At 48.5% G+C, this 21,310-nt stretch overlaps 1 protein-coding gene across 2 annotated transcripts in view; it reads right to left on the bottom strand.

Annotated features, from left to right (window-relative positions):
* The window catches only part of KCNJ5 (potassium inwardly rectifying channel subfamily J member 5), a 28,821-nt gene extending 27,865 nt beyond the window's left edge, over window positions 1-956 (bottom strand). For both annotated transcript variants that reach the window (XM_047824312.1, XM_047824311.1), the window contains exon 1: window positions 750-956. The gene's annotated coding sequence lies outside the window, so the exon portion shown is untranslated. The remainder of the gene's footprint in view (window positions 1-749) is intronic.
* Between the last annotated feature and the right edge of the window lie 20,354 nt (window positions 957-21,310).

Below are 21,310 nucleotides of genomic sequence, written 5' to 3'. Positions count from 1 at the left end.
TGGTTCCATTAAAAGGATCAAAAGAGAGCAAAGCGCTTGGCCCATTCTGACACAGAGCAAACAGTCATGTGCCTGTTGATCTTCTGGTGTTCCAGAGGGCTCTCAGAACAGGTGCTGGGCTAGCCTTCCCCGACCTGGTGTTTAGGGTAGGCCCTGGAACTTTGGGGACCAGACCTGGTCCCAGGAGCCATCCCTGCCAGCTTCCAGGAAGTGACCAGGCGGCAAGGAGGGCAGAAAGAGCAAGGCCACGTTTCCAATGTGGCCAGACTTAAAAGAAAGCAAGAGTCAGCTGAGAGTCAAAAGCTGAGGGAGCTGGCCGCCTCCCCCCAGCCCTCTACACCGGGGTATGAAGGCAGAACCCTCACCCCGGGGAGGGGGTGGGGGGGTAGATGATGCCCCCACCCTGCCTTGGCTTCTCATTCCACTGCAGGGGGGGGGGTGTGGTTTGGGGACCCTCCCCCTCCCCCTCCCCAGGTAACCCTGTTGCAGCACCTGCACTGAGATGTTTACAACCCTCTGAAGACTGAACTCCCAATGCCTGGGGCACCTGCCGGCTCTGGGGAGCTCGGATTTCCTGGTTGAACTTTAAACCGGCCCTCAGCCCTCCACTGTCCCCATGGGCTCCCAAAGTGGCAGATGCCTGGCAAAAGCTAACTGCCAGGGGCAAGGGGCACCTTGAGGGTACCCATCCCGCCTTCCAGAACCAGTGGCGGGGCTTAAAAATGCAGAAGGAAAAGAAGGCAACTTACTTGTTGAGATGGGAGCTTCCAAGTCCCACTGATGCTAACTTCTGGGTGCAGGGGCGCTCAGGGCCCTCGAGGGGACTCTCCAGCCCCAGCCATTACCACAGCCTCGGAGTCCGCCTAGAGCTTCTCCCTGGCGTGGGGTCCTGTGGCCAGAGGCTAAGCCATCCTGTCCCTTCCCGCGCCAGCCCCTCAGTCACTCCCTTCCTCCGGCAGCCGGAGGCTCTGCTCACGCTCTCGCTCTCTCGCGCGCGCTCCCCCCTCCCCGCCGTCTCTCCCCCTTCTCCTACCTCCGCCCGCTTCTCTCCCCCGCTTCTCCTCCCCTTCTGCCCCAGGACGGAGGACTCTGTGTAACAACGTGTAATAACCGACTTAAAGGGCCCCGGGCAAAGGCGGGAGGGGCGGGAGGGTGGGGCGGGGTTCCCGGGCGGCCCAGGGCGCAGCGGTTCTGAATGAATCGGATCTGGGAGGTGCGGAGAGCACCCGAGGAGAGGGGGCGGGCAGCTGTCCCCTCCCTCGCGCCCCCTCCCTGCCGCGTCCGGGCTGGTGGTACTGGGGGTGCTTCTGGCCGTGCAGAGAGGCAAAGGATGGAGATCTTGTGCAAGCCTGTGTGTGTGTGTGTGTGTGTGTGTGTGTGCGCGCGCGCGCGCGCCCTCCCGCGTGTGCATGTGCGTGAGCTCGCCTGTATGTGCATGTGTGAGCGCCGCGTGTGCCTGTGTGTGAGCGCGCCTGTGCGTGTGTGTGAGCGCGCGCGTGCTGAGTGGGTGCGGTGGAGCAGAGGAAAGGAAGAAACTAGAAGGGCAGAAATCTTGGATCAGAGCCCTGGACGGGCTGCTCAGCCACCTCGCTGCTGTTGCTTCCTCGCCCTCCCGCTCCTGTGGACGCAGTGAGGGCAGTGGTCCCGTCCAGAGACAGGAAACAGGTCTGCTCTGATCCCAGGGCTCTCTGCTCACCGTCTAACCAGCCTTTCTGGGGACATGTGACCTGGGCCTGGGTAGGGATAGCAGGAAAGGGGAAATGCTCCCTCCGCTCAGAGAAGTCTCCCACCGACTTAGAGCCCAAGCTGAATGCACACCTAGGCCGAGTAGAGCCACTGCCTGCCCTTTGGGGTTTCTCCCTGCCTGGAGGGCTGATTGCATGCGTTTATTCTTTAATTAGTGGGAGCTGCAGGAAAGGCAACTGCAGATGGGCCATCCCCTGCAGAGAGGCCTGCTGTCTGGGGAGGTGCCGGCAGGCTTCTCTGAGGACCGTCCATTCAGGGCAGCCCAGCCTATGGGGTTCGGCACACCTGCTCCAGGCCCTGGGCGTGTCTCCTCTCTGCCAGCAGGCACACTTGATCAAGGGTGTGAGACCGGTGTCCATGAGACTGTAGGCTCTGCTGGGGCAATGACTGTGACTGACTTGTTCTCTGCTGTGTCCCCAGCACCTAGCACCAGTGCTCAATGAATATGTATCAAGTGAACACTGTGAACAACAGGAAAGCGGGTTTATTAAATCACAAGGAAACAATCGGTTGTTAGTGGGACTGGGCGGGGGCGGGGGGGGGGGTGCACCAAGTCATTCCTCTCCAGTGAGAGCACAGCAACATGACAGCAACATGGCACTGGGAGCCATGAGGGCAACCCCCCCGGGGGCTCCTGTTGTGGCATACAGCAGCCAGCGTGTACACGGCCCACTACCCAGAGTTAGAGCACGGAGGGTCCCTGCCGGGGTTTACATGCTGGACGCCCCCCTCCTTTCTGTCTGTAGTGGGGTCATTCAGTGTGGCTGCAATTAATCCTCACTGAGTAGGAAATCTCGAAGTCCCCTTGGGGGATTTAGCCTGTCTTCCTACTCATTCATTACACGTTGATCTAATAGTTTAACACTCTGAGAAGACAGTTCTTAATTCCTTAATTTCCTAGCTCTTGGGAGAAGCCTTGACTGTATAGCCCTGTGGCCTGGATGACATCCTTTATACACATTTACCGAGCCTATGAGAGCCTGTGAGCCTACGAGCCTAACTGTTGCTTTTGGATCCAGCATAAAAAACTATGGGATTTCTTCTGCCAAATGGGGAGAGACTGGCTGACTTTGAGGCAAAACATAGGGTGGTCTGGGAAATGTTGCTCTGTAAATATTCTCACAGCGATGGGACCTTGGGCCAGGGGACAGAAAACCTGGGTCCAGTCCTTGGCCTGGATCTGAAAAATCAGAGATATGGGGGTTCTCGTCCTGACTGGTTTTTGCAAATTTAGGTGAGCCTTCACTTTTCCATATGCCCAAGTCTCCCAGAGAGCCCGGGCAACATCTGAGGATAAGAAATGCAATTGAAGAATGGCTCTGGGGGCTTGGAAGATGCTGGGTGCATCTTTCAGTGTCCAAAAATTGATGAGGCAGTACCTGAAAGCACTGAGAATTCAAGGGTGTTATCACTGTTAATTAGAGTACTGCCTCCGTCCACCTTTATCAGCTTCTCTTACCTGCCTTCACTGAGTGGGAGGTGAATCACAATTAAAGTTTTCTTTTTAGAATATGACACACAGGAAATTATCTTTTCTCCTATTTATAGAAATTCGATTTGCATTTATGAGGCTGGTAATGTCTCATAAATATTTCCGGCCAGCTAAAATATTAATTAAAAGAGCTCTACTCGGAAGTCCTAACTAAAACTCTTCTAAGACAAATATTGTAAGTATTTTCACTCATGGCAGAAGAATTCCTCACATATTAGTTGGATATGTTAATAAGTCAACCTAGCAACAACAGACATGTGTCAACTAATGAGTATTAACTTGAAATAGTTAAGAATTCAAAATGGCATGAGAATAGTATCACAGATAATTGTGAAGATGCCACCCAGTTAAACAGCAAAACACAAGATTGCCGAGATTGTGAACCTACCCTGGATTAGCTCCTCATCCCTCAAGAGAGAATCAATAGCCTGAATTTGGTGTTTTTCTTTCTCATGATTTCTTTATGCTAAGACCACACACACACACACACACACACACACACACACTCTTATTCAATCAGTGAATATTGCCCACATATCCGTATTTTTGCACTCATAAACTCCTCTGAGCACATTGATATGTGCTGTGAGAAAAGCTAATAAGTGTAATGGCAGCTTTGATCTACGATGTCTCACCATTCAGTTGGGAGGGTCAGCCTCTATGCAGGAAAAGTTAGCAGACAAATTAACAACTTGGGTTCTACTTCATAGGTGCTAATTGGATGGGATGATGGTGTAGAACAGAGGGTAATGCTAACCAAGCTTGGAGAGTCGGAGCTGAGAGCTGACATCTGCCTAAGGACCGAAGGAGCATCTGATGTGAGCCCTGAAGTAAGACTAGGCTTTGAATATGGAGGGAAGTAGGGTTTGTATGAAGAAAGGCACGGGAAGGCAAGGCTTACGTGTGTGTGTGTGTGTGTGTGTGTGTGTGTGTGTGTCGGGGACCTGAGGGAGGGACTGGTGTCAGGGGATAGGGCAGGGAAAGTGTGAGGGAGGGTTGATGTCAAGTGACTGTAATGAGCTGAGTGCCTATTACCTCTGAGCTCAGCTAAGCGGTCCACATAAGCAGATGCTTTCATCTTAAGACCCCAGGGGAAGGTAGTATCATCATCATTTCTCCGATGAGGAAACTGAGGCTCAGACAAGTCAAGTGTCCTCTTATGGGCACAGTCATTAATAGTGACTTTCATAACCCAGCTTTGTGAGATTCCAAAATCATATTCCTAACGGTTATGGGTGAATGGTGTTCCCCACCCCACTCCCCAGATTCGTATGTTGGAGACTGAACCCTGAGTATACCCCCAGGGGTGCTGTATTTAGAGACAATGTTTTCAAGAGATGATTAGGTTAAAATGACGCTGTTGGGATAGACCCTGATCCAGTCTGCCTGGCGTCTTTATAAGAAGAGGAGATTGGGGCATGCAGACACCGGCGGGGGGTGGGGTGCACGCAGAGAAACGGCCACGTGAGGACGCAGAGAGAAGACAGCTGTCCGCAAGCCGAGGAGAGAGGCCTCAGGAGAAACCAGCCGTGCTGGCCCCGTGATCTTGGACTTCATCCTCCAGACTCGTGAGAAGTAAATCTGCTGCTCAGGCCCCTCAGTGTGTGGTGTTTTGCTACGGCGGTTCTAGCACACCAACACACGAGCCATACTGGCTGCAACTGTGCCTCTCGGAAGCGCCTTGTGTCCCAAGCCACGGAGCGTGGACTTGCTTCGGCAGAGGGGAGGTGACCGGAGAAGATTTCTGAGTCGAGGAGAAATAGGGGAAAGTCATTTCTCACGAAGATTTTCCCCGAGGCGTTTGGTACATAACTGATTCGCGTATTCGTTTCAGCGAATGATGACTGAGCACAGATCTTGGGACCTGTGCTGGCGCAGAGGTTGTGTTCGTGCTTTTCACCACCGAGCTCCGCTAGGTCCCAGCTGCTGGTGCATAGTAGGCGACGAATCAAGTTTTGTCAAATGAGAAAACGGTTACGGGCTAGGTTCTGGGGATAGGAAAAATGGCAAGACACAGAGTTTGTGTTCAAGGAGCTTAGGGTCTGGTGAGGGCACCAGGCCGTATGTAACTAGTTCCGCCAGTGACCAGCCTAGGTGCAGAGAGAGTAAGCAGCGCCACCCAACGGACCTTTTGCGACGAAGGAAACATTCCGTATATGTTCTTCTATAACACGGCACGTGTGGTCGTTGAACATGTGAAACGTGGCTACTGCGAGTCACAAAATGACTTTTAAATCTGATCTCATTTCTTTTAAATAGGCACTATGGTTGGGGGGGGGGGGAGTGCGGGCTGCCGGATGGCACTGTCTAGGGGTCAGAGGCAGGGGTACACGCTTGGGCTTTGGTGGTCACAAGAAAGAACCCCACGACCCGTAGGGTGTTCACAGATCAGCGGTAGGAGCCCCACTCCGGGGAGCTTGTACGAACTACTGAACTCCAGCCTCCACCTCAGTCCTGCTCAGAGACCAGCTTCACTCGAACAAAATCCCTAAGTGATGCCTAAGCACGCTGGGGTCGGCGAGAGAACACGCGGTAGAAAACACAGCTGAGGCAGACTCAGCAGATCCAGTGCCTGGTAGCATCTGGGGAGCGGGGAGAAGAGAGGGTGGAACTGGATGGCTTGTCCCTGAGCTGTGCCAAGTAGGCTTCCCGGACTCCCTAGGGATCAGGAGAGCACCGTTCCCCTTCCGCTTCCCTCCGCTAAAGCCCTGATCGCGGGGTGCTGGGAGTTTCTTTATCTGTCTTCTTCCTCTACCTACAATCTGCAAGTTTCTTGGGGGTGGGGACCATGGGGTTTCAAGTCCTTCCATTCCCAGTGTCCGGCGTCACGCCTTTTATTCAGCAAATGCTTACTGGATGTATGTGTGGCTCGTGAAGGGAATCAGGAGATCGGAAGGCGCAGGTGGCCTGGGGAAAGAGAGACACAGAGTCTGATTGTAGATGAGGTGCCTGCTAACTTAAGGCTGACAAATCTCCTAAAGAAAATTGAGAAGAGGAAGGACTGAAGGCCTGAGTTGAGGAAGGTGTCAGGGACCCAAGTGCAGATTTCCGGCTGTCATCTGCAGAGAGGACAAGAGGCCAGAGCTGGGGACTGGGCTCACATCCGGCTTGAGGGAGGAGGAGGGGGAGGATCCAGAGCAGGACAAGATGGCTGGAGGGTAGCTCTGGGGGTGGGGGTGGGGAGTGCACCACGCTGAAAGGATGAGGGGCAGGAAAACATTGCAGTTCGTGTATCAGGTTCATTCATTAATAAAATATTTCTTTAGTGGTGCTTATCTTAGGAAGACTTGTGCTCAAGCACAGCAGAGGGTAAGAAATGTGTACCCACGGTTCCTGCAGACCACAGATCCAGAAGAGTCAAGGGAAACAGAACTAAGGGGGGGGGTGGGAAACAACATCAATCGGGCTATCAAGGTGTCATTAGTAATTGCAGAATGTATTAAATAGGCCTTTCTTCATGCCTGATTTCCATGCCTATGTCTCTGCTTCCTGAATAGATAAGTATCCCAGCTGTCACTGGAGGATCCCAACTCCAGTTTTCTTTGAATTTCTTTGATTTCTGACATTAGCACCACCAAGCTTCCCGTTCCTGAATTTCCTCTTATCTATGAGTCCAGGCCCCAGGGCCCGAGAGAGACATTTACCACAATTGGCTGCACAGTTGATTTTATTGAATCAGCATCTGTGCTCCTAGAAGGTGGGGCACTCAACAAGCTAGAAGGTTCTGGATTTTGTCCCCAGCGTTGCGTTTTCAATTGTCACACCACCGAAGGCAAATGATTTTTTCATCCAGGTCCATGAAGAAGGATGATATTTGAAGATGAAAGAAGATAAACAACTTAATTTTTTTCCCTAATTTTATTGATAAAATCTCATTCTGCTTTATGGAAAACTCCCTAGAAATGCCTGACCAGCGGGGCCCTTCCCAGGCCGGTTTCACAAGTGGCCAATAGCACCATCTAGTGGTTGGAAGAGATTTTTCTCTCTCTCTCTCTCTCTAGAACAATTAGGCATTCATTCATTTTCATCTTTAGTTTTGTTTTATTAAAGTAATACGTGCGTATGTTCGAAGCACATGTGCATATGTTCTGGATAGTTAGGAAAACAGCGAGGCCGACCCCTCCTCCTCCCCCATCTCCCAACCTGCAGACACTCCTACTTTCGTCTCTGCTATTTTTTCCCCTTGGTTTCACCACACATCTCTAAATGACACACTTGTAGTAATACTTCTAGATGCTTCTGTTTTAGAGTCTCTCCAACTTCCCAGAAGTGTTGGATGGAACACTAAGATGGAACTTAGCTCCCATTCCTCCCCCACCTCTACCACATATGTTCTTCCTTCTCATTTCCCATTTTCCCAGTGGAGTTTTGTCAGAATTTCCATCAGACAGTCCATGTTAATACTCATATGTCTATAAAATTCTGGTTGGATTGTAGCTGATCTATGCAGTCAGACTACTTTTTCAATCTCGCACAAGTTTTGGGTTTCCCTGACATCACTAACTCTTCTTGGTTGGCTCTTATCACCAACCTCGGTGAAAAAATTTCCACCTACACTTTCAAGCTCTTCTCAAGATGTCCCAAAATAAAAACAATTTTAAAAGATTAAAAAACAAATGTCCAGATACATCAGGTTCTGTTGGTTTCATCCCTTGGGGAACTCTCCTCTGGAGTCTTGTGCTCCCTTTGGTCTACATGGGTGGCCCTCTCTGCTGGGGGTGTCTCTTGTTCCTTCCACTCTCTCTTACTGCACCCCATTTCCTGAGTCTCCTGTTTGCTTATTTCTTGGTTCACTCTCTCACTTTGGAGGAAAATATTCTACAGTTCTGTCCTGGGAAAGAGAGCACGTGAGGTACATTTTTTTTTGGAGACTTTGCATATCTGAAATATCTCTATTCTGTTCGATTGACAGCTTGGCCAGGTATGGCATTCTAAATCAGAAATCATTTTCCTTGAGGGGCCCCTGGGTGGTTGCTCAGTCAGTTCAGCATCTGACTCTTGGTTTCAGCTCAGGTTATGATCTCAAGGCTCACGAGTTTGAGCCCCATGTGGAGCCTGTTTAGGATTCTCTCTCTGCCTCTCTCTCTCTTTTTCTCTCTCTCAAAATAAATAAATAAACTTAAAAAAAAGGAAACCATTTTCCTTCAGAATGTTACAGGGATGTCTTAATTTTCCTTCCATCTTTTGATGATGTTGAGATGTCCAAAGCCAGATTCATTTTTGACCCTTTTATATGTCCTCTTTTTCCTTTCTGAAAATGAGCATGATCTTCTCCTTGCCTGTAGTGTTCTGAAGTGTCCCAATGATGTGACTTGTGGTGGGACTATTTATATCCACTGTCCTGGGCATTAGGCAGACCGTTCCATCATTGCCTTCCATTCTGGGAAATTTTCTTGCAATGCTTCTTTGATGATTTTCTTCTTCTGTTTTCCCCATTCTCTTGTTCTGAAATTTCTGTCACTTAGATATTGGACCTCAGAAACCTCATATTTCCTTATCTTTTCTCTTCCAATTTTATCTCTTTGTGTTTTTTGCTCTGTGTTCGGGAAGATTTCCTCAACTTTGTCTTTCTAAATATCCATTGAGATTTTGGGTTTTGCTATTGTATTTTAATTTCCAAGACCCCCCATTTTTATTCTCTTAAGATTCATTTCTTTTTCTTTTTTAAATTTTTTTTAAATCTTTATTTTTGAGAGAGAGAGAGAGAGAGAGAGAGAGAGCATGAGCAGGGGAGAGGCAGAGAAAGGGAGACGGAGAATCTGAAGCAGGCTCCAGGCTCTGAGCTGACAGCACAGAGCCAGACGTGGAGCTCGAACTCACGGACAGTAAGATCATGACCTGAGCCAAACCAACTGAGCCACCCAGGTGTCTCTTAAGGTTCATTTCTTGAGGGTAGCATTCTTTCTACTTGAAGCTTTCTTCTTCCTGCCTGGTCCCCACTTCCTCCAAGTGGCTTTTACGTGTCTGTCTGTTTTAGCTCCTTGGATATCGGGTAACCTGCTAAGAGGAAGCTCTGGGGCAGAAGATGGTGTTGACAAACTCTGGCTGAGCCATTTCGTTGCAGGAATCCCTGATAGCAGTTTTTTCTTTAGGACATGATCTGAGTTTTCAGGAGCAACTCTTTCAATCTCCTGTTTGGAGTGTCCGATACTGACTGCTAACCTCTGAAGTCAGGCTGGGGAAGAGAACTGGAGACTATCTACTATGCATATGTTTACTTAGTTCTTCTTTTTTTCAGGGTATGATAAGCCCATCCTTAATGGTGCCTTGTGTCCCTCTGTCTAGGGGCCATTTGCTTTACCATTTCCGGGAATAAATCTCCAGACCAGTGCAAGAGAGGGCCAGGAGAAATTTTTGTTTTTGTTTTTGTTTTTGTTTTTGCCTGGGCCTATGCAGGGAGGGGATCTGGAAATCTAACTACTGTCTTTCCTGAACAGCCTCAATGAACCCTCCTTGTGTGAGCTGCTTTGTTCATCTCCTACCCCAACTTCTGGAGGTAGACAGTGTTATAGATAGCTAAATCTTTTGGGATTCTTTTTTTTTTTTTAATTTTTTTTTCAACGTTTTTATTTATTTTTGGGACAGAGAGAGACAGAGCATGAACGGGGGAGGGGCAGAGAGAGAGGGAGACACAGAATCGGAAACAGGCTCCAGGCTCTGAGCCATCAGCCCAGAGCCCTACGCGGGGCTCGAACTCACGGACCGCAAGATCGTGACCTGGCTGAAGTCGGACGCTTAACGCCACCCAGGCGCCCCATCTTTTGGGATTCTAAAGGGTGAATTTGCTGGTTCCTATCTTTTTTCCTGTACAAGCATAGAACACATCTGTTTTCTGGTTTTCAAAAATGTTGTTGTTATTGTCTCTTGTCCAGTCTTCTTACCCTTGAGGGTTAATGCCTTTTCTAAAATTGTTATTTTATTGGGGTTTCAGGGGAGAACAAAAGTAGAAGCATTTCTTTAATTCACCCTCTTTATACTCAAGTCACGCATTCATTTTTAATCATCTATTCTGCAGACATTTGCTGACCCCTTGCTATGCAGAAGGCTCTGTGCCAGTTCTGGATGTGCAGTGATGAATGAGGCTATATTCTCTGCCTACAGAGGGTGCCTACCCTCATGGTAACAAATAAATAATAAATAGTTATACAAGTGTATATGGAAAGAGAACACAGCTAATGGTGATGGTTGGGCGTCTCCTGTGAGGTTGAGTCTCCGTTGAGGAGGACAGCTCTCTGCCTTTCCAGAGACCCCAAAAAGTGACAAAGCTTAGAACATCTGTCAAGGTCCTTGCAAATTCAGTCACTTGATTGCAAGCACAGCCATCTCCCAAGGGCACCCATTAAAATCTAGCTTCCTAATGTCTAGACAAAAATGCTAACTTATTAATTCACAGTGAACACCAGAAACTAGAACTCACAGACGGCATGGTCAACGAATTTCTCCCTACAGGGAGAGACCTACATGGGAAGCCATATCATGATTGGAACATTGCTAAGTGCACCTGGAATCCAGTAAAGGGCATTAGTTGTAGGTAGACTGGGTGGTTATTAGTCTTGGCTATTGAACAAGAAGGAAGGTCATAGTCAATGGACTAAGATGTTGAAGTCTGCTGCCCTTCCCCGAGAAAATGCCTGATTCACAGTGCACTTGGGGTTGTTATTTTCTTCGCATACATCCATCACTCTTTGTGTGAAGACCCAAGGGTATTAGGCTTTGTCTAGAGTGCGTTCAGACTCTCTCTTCCCTGCATTCTCCCTCTCCCTGCCCACAGATGCTCAGTTCTTCCCCTGACACTCTGGCAATGTTGAGATTTTTACTGGGTCATGGGACATGGTCACTTACTAGATGGTGGGTTTTGGATGAGCTGCCCTAAATCTGTCTGATGGTGGGAACACCTGCTAGGGGATTGGAGAGTCATATGAAGTATCTGTCAAATTCTACAGGGACACAGAAGAAGATCACCCTACTTCCTTTTGTAGTAACATTAGAAAATACTTACTGGGCAGTTTTAAGCTTCCCATTATCTCAAGAGAACCTGATAATCATTTGCCCCAGTGTCCTTTTGTAAAAGAAGAAACCAAGCCCCAAAGCTGTTAGTGAGAGTGGCTGGGTGGGCTCTTTCTCCTCTGCTGAAGGATTTGCGGGCCAAGATAGGACTACAGCAGTGGGCATTCATAGCCTCTGTCTAATGAGCCAGGGAGGGTGGGTGAGGTCAGGAGGAAAAGGGGTGGGGTTGCACAAATAAAAGTGGGAACAAGAATTGCCCATGCTCAAATCATTTGTTTTCCAGGACACCAGGGCTGCTCGGGTAATGAGGACAAGATTGTCAACCTAGCCTCGGGTCATGAGGCCGGGGTCATCACATGCCCTTCTCTGCAGCCACCTTCCTTTGTTTAGATGACCACATAACGTAAGGGTCATGAAAGTGTTTTTGGATGAGACAGATAAAAGGTGATGGTTGTGTTATAAAGCAATGCTAAGTCTTTTTCAAAGAGGAGAGCTCATTGCTGGGATTCTTTTACCTGAGGGTAGCAACAGCCCTATATCATACTACCTGAGCCTAGGTCAGGCCCTGTTTGTGTTCTTTAATCTCCAAAGAGCATCCCAGCCACCCACCACCTCCATTTCCACAACCCCCGGCAGTCCCTGGGGCCATTGGGGACAGTTGTCCCCATCCTCACATCCCAGCTGGGGAAAGCATAGTGTGGCCTCCGCTGTGCATCGGTGGAGGACTTAGGACTCAAACCAGGATCTCCTACTCCCTGGTTAAATTTGATCTTAGTATTACACATGATAATAATAATAATACTAAGTGATGTTTATGTAGCACTTAGCAAGGAACTTGTACACAATATTGTGTAAATAAGGCAATTATAATTTGTCCCTTTTTCAAATGAGGAAGCTGAGACTCAGGGATTATGTAACCACCCCAACGTCATACTGCTATGACGTGGCAAAGGCATACCTCAAACCCAGACTTCCTGGCTCCAAGTTCAGTGTTTTTCCTACTACCCAAGTTCCCTGAGGCTGTCACCCTGAAATTTGGGGCCCTTATTCTAAAGCACGTTTCCTCCCCTTAAATGAGATCCTCATTACCTACACCCAAGGTCACAGTGGGATCCAAGAAACAGCAGGGGCCTGGCTGGAAGGCCAGTGAAACCCACTCTTTGGGGTCCAAGTTCTGAGATATTCTAGGAGGGCCTGGGGTTTATGGTCCTATAGGCACTATGGGTACTGAAGGCTGAGCGACAGTATTAGTTGTGGGTAAATCTCTGAGCCATGTAGTGAGGACAGGGCTGGTCACCATGGTGGGAAAGGACTGTTCACGTCACATCAGCTAATGTGGTGGAAAGGCATCAATTTCAAGGTCACAGGACTGGCCCAGGACACTTGTGCTTTGTCATGGCAGAAGTTGGCAATTTCCAGAGCCCGGGTTTGCGCCTGAGTTCAGGAGCTGAGCCTCACAAATATGTGAGCCTGGGAAAAGTACCTGCCCGGTATCTGCGCAAGGGAAATTTTCTACCTGCCCACCCCTCCCCCCTTCCCCAGAGCATTCAGTGAGCACAGGGGTGACCAGCTGAACACATGCAAACTCATTTGTCTTGACTTCTGATTTTATGGGGACACCTGTGAGCAACTGAGAATCTAGAACAAAGTGTCTGAGACATTGGTGTGAGAAACCCTGGAAAAGCAAAGGCCGGTGTTGCTGCAACACTGAAGCCCTTCCCTCTGCAAACATTTCCAGCATGACTCTGGTCCTCTGTCCTGCCATGTCCCCAACCCAGACCTGCTCCCCAAACAGATGAGTATGAAAGGCAAGGTCATCCACCATCCCTTCCTTCTCTGGTCAGCTGTCTTGGCTTGAACTGCATGCTCTGTGGGGTTCTGGGAAGTCTGTACATGCCCGAGAGAGCGGTGAGGGTATCCTCCAAGAGTCTACTGGATACCACAGGGGCCGTAGCCCTAAGGGAAGAACGTTGGCCAGACTATGTAACAAACTAGTCACCGTTGGTCTTCAGAATAGAGGCATGACCATGACCATTGTTGGGGGTGGGACACTCAGCATTGTCCTTAGCTCATGGCATGGTATGGGGGGCCCTGTGTGTCATGGTGGCCCCCAGAAGGAAGGCACGGAGTGCACGGTGGCCCCCAGTAGGTAGGCGCTGAATGCATGAGGGCCCCTAGTAGGAAGGCACGGAGTGCATGATGGCCCCCAGTAGGGAGGCATGGAGTGCTCTGTGGATATGACGTCACTGCTGGGGTGCCGAGGCAGCCGAAGAAGGAAAACTACAGATGCCACATACAGCTTGTGCCTGATCTCGAGCACACTGCCTGAAAGTCTTCCAAGAAAGTTTCTTTTGGAGGATGGTAGTGCTTGGCAGGGGAGGAGGCATCCAACGTTATAACAAGGTTATACGAGGCAAAGGAAGGACACTCAGGCTTAATCATTCATTCATTCTATGGACGAGCTATCAAGCTCTATAGCTTTGGAGCTTGAGCAATTGTGGAGGATGGAATGAGGACTCCGATCAAGAACAGGTTTCCCGGGAACTTTGTGTCAGCGAGGGAGAGAGCCATGTTCATGGACAAAAGTGGCCAAAAAACAAAAAACAAAGTATTGACCAGGGACAGTAAGAGTTAGGGGAGAAAGACGTGTGCTGACTTGGGGTCTGAGATTCTTCTTGAGAAGTGCAAGGAGAGAGTCTTCTGGAGGCTGCCCTCTGTCTTCTCTCCTTGCTGGGGAGAGAGGTCTGGAAAGCAGGGATGCTGAGTCTTCAGAATGCAAAGCAGGATTTCTGTGGAAGCTTCCCCGGGGGCTCTTGAGCGGCTCCTTGCCCTATTCGTATTCATCGCTTCCATCCACCAGACATCCTCTTTGCACAAGTGCTAAGATGACCTATATCTATTTCGTCCTTTCTCAAGGATGTATTTTTATATATTTATTTTTTTTTTATATATGTTGATACATAGTGAGCTGCCCACGTTTTTGTCTTTGTTTTTATTTTGCAGGAGTTATTATTTTATATATATAAAAACAACCAAACCCAAATGGTTCAAAAAGAAAAGAAATTTTAAAAAAGGGAAGAGAAGGGGCGCCTGGGTGGCTCAGTCGGTTAAGCGGCCGACTTCGGTTCAGGTCATGATCTCGCGGTCCGTGAGTTTGAGCCCCGCATCGGGCTCTGTGCTGACAGCTCAGAGCCTGGAGCCTGTTTCAGATTCTGTGTCTCCCTCTCTCTGACCCTACCCAGTTCATGCTCTGTCTCTCTCTGTCTCAAAAATAAATAAAACATTAAATAAATAAATAAATAAATAAATAAAAATAAAAAAAGGGAAGAGCAGACTCTGTATAACCCGGATGTATACTCTCACTCTCAAGCCCAGGGCTCTGCCCCAGGCACTGAGGAGACGACTTCTTGGCTCCTTGAGGCTTACCGAGTTCCTGGCTTAGTTCCTGGAAGCTCAAAGAGCAGGGAGGATATTGGAGAAGGAGCTTTGTGATTTGTTTAATATTTATGCCTCCCCAGCACAGTGGAGTTAGGGTCTTGGATTTGAGTCCCAGTTCCTTCACATATCATCCGTGTGGTCAACTGAAAACAAGCCGTTCAAGGGCAGGCAGTGTGTGTGTGTGGGGGGGATATATGGATTATTTAGCATCTGTAAACAAAACAAAACTCATCTCCAGCTCAATGTGAATCACCTTATGAGTTCTAATGGGTGCTAATAAGAGCATGATGTCTACAACGAAGGAGGCAATGGTCCATTTCACTTGGTTGGCTGGAGAGCACCTCTGGAGTGCTGGGCTCCCAGGGCCGTGTTTTTCAGACTAAGGAGGCTGGAGTGTTTGGGTGGATGTCACTGAGGGGAGAACACATGGGAAATGTGGGCAAGTCAGAGTCCTTTTCTTTTTCTTTTTTATTTATTTTTATTAAACATTTTTTTAACATTTACTTATTTTTGAGAAAGAGACACACAGAGCTCAAGCTATAGGAAGGGCAGAGAGAGAGAGAGGGAGACAGAATCTGAAGCAGGCTCTAGGCTCCAAGCTGTCAGCACAGAGCCCAACGTGGGGCTTGGACCCACAAACCATGAGGTGATGACCCAAGCCAAAGTCCAACTGAGCCACCCAGGTGCCCCGCCAGATTCTCTTTCAATGCAGGGGGTTTGTGAATCTGGGAACCTCTTCTTCCATACCAAGAAGGAAACTGCCTGACAAGATGGGGGTACAACACTTTTCAGGATGCTGGTCTGGTATCTAGCGATCAAAAATATCAGAACAGCCAAGTTCACATAGCAACTGAAGCCTGTCTCAACCCCAGGGCCAACTGCCAACACCAAGATCTTTTTGGGAATTCCATTCAAGGCCCTATAGGAACTGGTCTTGCTAAGCCTCTGTTTCCTCACATCTAAAATGAGGATTAGAGGGGCACCTGGGTGGCACAGTTGATTTAGTGTCTGACTCTTGATCTCGGCTCAGGTCATGATCTCATAGTTTGTGAGTTCAAGCCCCGAATCAGGCTCTGTGTGGATGGCATGGAGCCTGCTTGGGATTCTCTCTCTTTCTCTCTGCCCCTCCCCTGCTTGTGCGCTCACATGCTCCCTCTCTCTCTCTCTCTCTCAAAAATAAAATACATAAATTTTAAAAATAAATAAGTAAAATGAGGGTTAGAAAAAATACATGTCTGCCTCCTTTACAGAGACACAGACAAGAGAGAACAGCAAAACGCCTTACCCACAGGCCAGAAAGATTATTCTCTTTACCTGAGGACCTCACCAGCCTCACGCACTCCTGTGTTGCTCATGAGTAAAACCTGTAAGAGAGCAGGTCCTCAGGAGAGGAGTGGGTAGCAGAGCACAGACCCAGGAGCCCTGAGTCCAGCCTTTTTCTGACCAGAGCCCAAACGCTGGGCTGCAGAGGGCAGACACCTGAGGACCCACTCAGTTGAAAGTGCGCAGCCTTGGGGAGGTTTCCATTCTCAGGGGCAGGACATCAAGTCCAGTCGCGGTCATTACCCAGTCTACCTAGCAGAACAGCCTGCAGCCATGTCCTACTTATCTCAAAGGGCCGGGAGAGGGAAATACACTGGTTGCTGTTTAGTACTGATGTAGCACTTGCTTTAGGGGAACTGACTAAAATCTGTTTAGTGTCTGGAGCTTTTCTGAGCGGCAAGAAGGCCTCCAGGCACTGCTGAAGGATGTCTTTTTCTAGAAAGCCTAGCAGAAAGAGGAACCGGCCAAGGCTCCAGCCTTTTGGCACCTTGTCTTTGTTTAAGGGCACTTTCTGACTGGTGTCACTGGCAGGGCTCCATAAATAGCACATTGTGTGTCTTTGTGTGTGAGATTTGGGCTTACCGGATGTGCCCCCACAATGTCCTGGAGGAGGAAAAATTTTATATTTGCCAAAAACGCGCTAAGGATATCAAAACAGGCAATGATATATGTAAACACAAAATTGTGAGTGAAGCATGACAAAATTCCTCAAGATAGAAAATTTAAAACAAAGAAAAATGGCAAGCATCATCTTCTCCAGCGACCCATCACACTGGCATTCCAAGCGTCTGTCTCCTCCCTCAAAGCCACGTTGGTCACACAGTTGGAAATGGATACAAGGTCAAAATCCCATGCACAGCATGCTGTCCTTCCGCCATCTTGTTCCCATCTACCTTTCTCCCGCTTCATCTACCAGCACACCTTTTCTTGAACCAACATTCTTCCCCTGAGTCTTCCACACTTCCCAAGCCTACCTTTGCTCTCCAGCATCCAAACTATTTCTCCTTCATCCACTCCCCACCTTCGACGACCCCCCATTTGAATTCTACCTTTCTGGTAGCACCAAGTCTAAACATCGCCATCGTGGTAAAGCTTCCCTAAGTAACCTCTTCTATTTCTTCATGACACTTTTCATGCGTTTATGCCTCATTGTGTTTGTGACTGTCTTCTCTACAAAAAGTTAAACTCTTGAGAAAAAGGGCCATGTTTTATTCATCTCTATAACTCCCCAAGTGCCTGGCGCTGTGCCTTTTACTTAGTAAGGTCCTCAACAAGCTTTTAGCGGATTAAATGGAATCACCAAAATCCTCCCTTCATTGAATTCTATTTCTTTTTTTAAAAAAGTCCCTTGACCTGGAATTTCTTACAGAGCAATATGCTTTCATCTTATCTTCAAGGGCAGTAAGTGTTTCAGAGGAAAAGCATTTCATCTCCTGCATATGGCCTTCTTCAAAACCTTTCTGTGGTAAAACCTGTGTAGAAATGCTCTTTCCTTTTTATCAGCACAATGGGATTTTCTGCTTCTCCTCTGTAGGAAACACATTCAGATTTTACCATTAGACACGGATTCTCAAGAAAATCAAGGCCCAAAGACAAAAGAAGATATTTCATCAAAGGGTCCCTCTGTCTGGTCCCAGTTAGGATCTGGGCAGCCCATCTCACCATCTGTAGGAGGTGGCGGGTAGGAAGATGGTGTGTTAGGACACAGGAAATCTCCTCCCTTACCTACAGATGGAAGACGGCTTGTGTGTTTGTGGCTCTCCAGCTCAGTCTCCCTGTATTCAACTGCAACAAGTCAACGTGCTTGTTTTTCGCAAAGAGCGTGAGATTTTGGTGACAAAGTCATGTATCAGTAAGTCTCGAGACGGACCCTGCTTGGCTCTTACTGCCTGGCTTTGGGAACACATGGGGCTGCCCAGGGTGTTGTCCCTCTGGCCAAACAAGCCAGAGTCAAGGAAAGGGAAATGTTGTCCACCAGAAAAAAAAAAAAAATCGCAACCCTGTGGGCCAAATATTGAGCATTAGCCTTGGAGTAGTATTTCTGAGAAAGGCCCCTGCCCTCAGGCAAACGTTTGGAGGGTTGGTGTGGGAAAGAGGATAACAAAATGTTCACATGCCCATGACGGTGACCGTAGTAACCCAACATTCATCTTCTTTTCCTTCCACCCAAAAGGGAATATGCTGAGTGCAAATGCCCCTAGTCACTCAGTGTTTGTTATTAGGAGCTGTCATTTTCAGCTCTTGCAGTGCTGGTAAAAGACATTCATTTAATATTTACCTCCTTATTTCTAAATAACAAGTTCGTACTGTATCGATTTCCCTCGTTTGACTCTCTTGACTTCCTCATCTGGGAGGTGAGGAGTTAGCCCTCCATCAGCCCTATTTCTATTTCTCTTCTCTTCATTCTCTCCCTCCAATTACATCAAAAGTCTTATTAGCTCAATACCCAGTGTTGACATCATTACCATCCTCTACATGTTGTTCACAGCTGAGCCAAGTGGCATATTCTTTTTAGCCTTTTTAAATGTTTGTTTATTTTATTTTATTTTTTTTTAATGTTTATTTATTTTTGAGACAGGGAGAGACAGAGCATGAACAGGGGAGGGTCAGAGAGAGAGGGGGACACAGAATCGGAAGCAGGCTCCAGGTTCTGAGCTGTCAGCACAGAGCCCCAGGCAGGGCTTGAACTCACACACCGTGAGATCATGACCTGAGCCGAAGTCAGAAGCTCAACCGACTGAGCCACCCAGGCACCCCAAATGTTTGTTTATTTTTGAGCGAGAAAGACAGAGTGTGAGCAGGGGAGGGGCAGACAGAGAGGGAGACACAGAATCCAAAGCAAGCTTCAGGCTCTGCACTGTCAGCACAGAGCCTGACACAGGGCTTGAACTCACGAGCCATGAGATCATGACCTGAGCCAAAGTCAGGCACTTAACAGACTGAGCCACCCAAGCGCCCCCCAAGTAGCATATTGCAAATATACTTTCTCTTCCTTGTAAATGTTAACACTTTTCTCATTTACCTAGCTCTTCGTGTATCTATTATTCATACCACCCAAAAATCTCCTTCAGAACCATGAAACCTCTCTTAAGATCCATCGGGTGACACTGTTTTCCCTGAGAGGCAGCCATCGCCCAGGCCTGGCTGTCCTTGCTGCTGGACAGATGTCCTCCAGGGTGGCCCCCCACCTCACCGGACAAGCCTTTCCATATCTCACCGATGCTGGGGGCCTGTGTCTGGGATTTCTCATATCCCTCTCTCAGGGTTTCTGCCCTCTGTTTTGGCAAACGCATCTTCCAGTAACTTTCTAGAGTACAGTCCATGAAAAGTATCATTGGAACCTTGTGTGTCTAAAATGGCCTTTATTCCACCTGCACATGGAGTTACAGCTTAGACTCGGCAGAGAATCATTTCTCTCCCCTCACAAGTTCAATGGGGAATCACTCCGCTGTTTGTAGGATCCTATGTTGCTACTGGGGATTCGGGTGTCACATTGGTTCAAAATCATTCAAAATCATTTATGTGTAATATCGTTCCCTCTATCGCTGGTGCTTTGAAACGTCCTAAAATTGCCTTCATATGGGTGTTTAAAATTCCTCAACTCTCATTTTGGTTGACTTCAGGAGGGAGCAAAAAGAAACATTTGCTTCATCTGCCAAATTTTCATCTTAAAGTACTTTTTAATGTCTTTGCCGGATTCTCAAAATGATGAGCTCAGTGCTTTGTGAAGAATATATACAGTGCCAGAAAGGGTACAGTGAGAACTGCTTTTTTATTTCTAATTTTTTTTAACGTTTATTCATTCTTTGAAAAAGAGAGAGACAGAGTGCGAGCAGGGGAGGGGCAGAGAGAGAGGGAGACACAGAATCCGAAGCAGGCTCCAGGCTCCGAGCTGTCAACACGGATCCCCACGCGGGGCTCAAACTCGCGAGCCGTGGGATCAGGACCTGAGCCGCAATTGGATGTTTGACTGAATCACCCAGGTGTCCCTAGAACTTCTTTTTCTTTTTTTAATATTGAGGTACAGTGGACATACAATGCTATATTAGTTTCAGGCGTTTAACAAGATCTGCTTTTTCACTAACTAAAGCAGAGGTAGGACAATGACCCAGACTTCTCCGTTCCCTCGCAGGGGAAACTGTGTCCATCTGAGGTGTCCCTCACCTCAGGGAGGTAATGGTTGGGAGGAGCCTAGGCCTTAAAGGTAGGCCTGAATTTGCTTGTCCCCTCCCTCAACCCCCAAGCTTGCGTACATATGGAATGCGTACCCAGAGACCGGTGTCCTCACCACTCCATTGGTAGGCTGTGTAAAATAACACCTATCCCAAAGGTTGTTAGCATGATGCGGGCCGGTGTGGGCAAAGCCCTTGACACAGACCGCCAGCTTAGCCCACGTCGGGTTCCCCCTTTCTTCTGTTCGGACCAGGAAGAGCTCGCCTCACTCAGCAGTGTTGCTGCGATTTGCTCCTCTCGCCTTGAATCTCCACGCGTGCCCGCTCTCGGGGCCCAGAACGTGGCTCCAGCTTTCCCTGATGTCTGCTTCTTGCCTCTCAAACTTTTCATCATGTGCCACCCTTTCTGGTGCAAATGGGACACCCTGCCTTTTCCTAAATCAGGGGCCTCTAAAGACCTGTCCTTTATTCCAACCGCTCCTGTTAGAGCATTAGTCATGAGTAGAATACTTTCTTTAAAGAAAAGAAAAAGAGGGGCGCCTGGGTGGCTCAATGGGTTGAGCATCCGACTTCCGCTCAGGTCATGATCTCGCGGTCCATGAGTTCGAGCCCCGCGTGGGGCTCTGTGCTGAAGGCTCAGTGCCTGGCGCCTGCTTCGGATTCTGCGTCTCCCTGTCTCTCTCTGCCCCTCCCTTGCTTGCTCTCTGTCTCTCTTTTTCTCTCTCCCTGTCTCAAAAATAAATTTTAAAAAACATTTGAAAATTTTTTTCAAAAAGAAAAGAAAAAAAATCGCACCATCCACTCGGGGCCTCCAGCTCAGGTGCAGAGTTGGGGGGGAGGCTCCAGGCGGCTGGAGGGGTAAATGCTGGTGAACAGCAGCAGGGTTAGCAGAGCAGACGGGACAGAGCCAGGGGACAAGTCCAGAGTGCAGGACCGCTGAGGACTTTGTGACTGCAGCGGGAGAAGCAGCAGACTGGGAAGCAAGGGCGGCGTTTCTCCATGAAGCCTGCGGGGAGCAGGACAGGCTGAGAAAATGAATCGCTTTGCTTCTATGGAAGAGGCCGAGTTCCATCAGGTCCAACATCTTCACTGGCACCTTATAAGCAAGATTCCTGGAAACGGAAGAACGCAG

Source organism: Prionailurus viverrinus, chromosome D1 (genome assembly GCF_022837055.1).
Source record: "Prionailurus viverrinus isolate Anna chromosome D1, UM_Priviv_1.0, whole genome shotgun sequence".
NCBI classification, from domain to species: Eukaryota; Metazoa; Chordata; class Mammalia; order Carnivora; family Felidae; genus Prionailurus; species Prionailurus viverrinus.
Note: the sequence above shows the minus strand (reverse complement) of the source record. Positions and strands in the feature narration are given on the sequence as shown.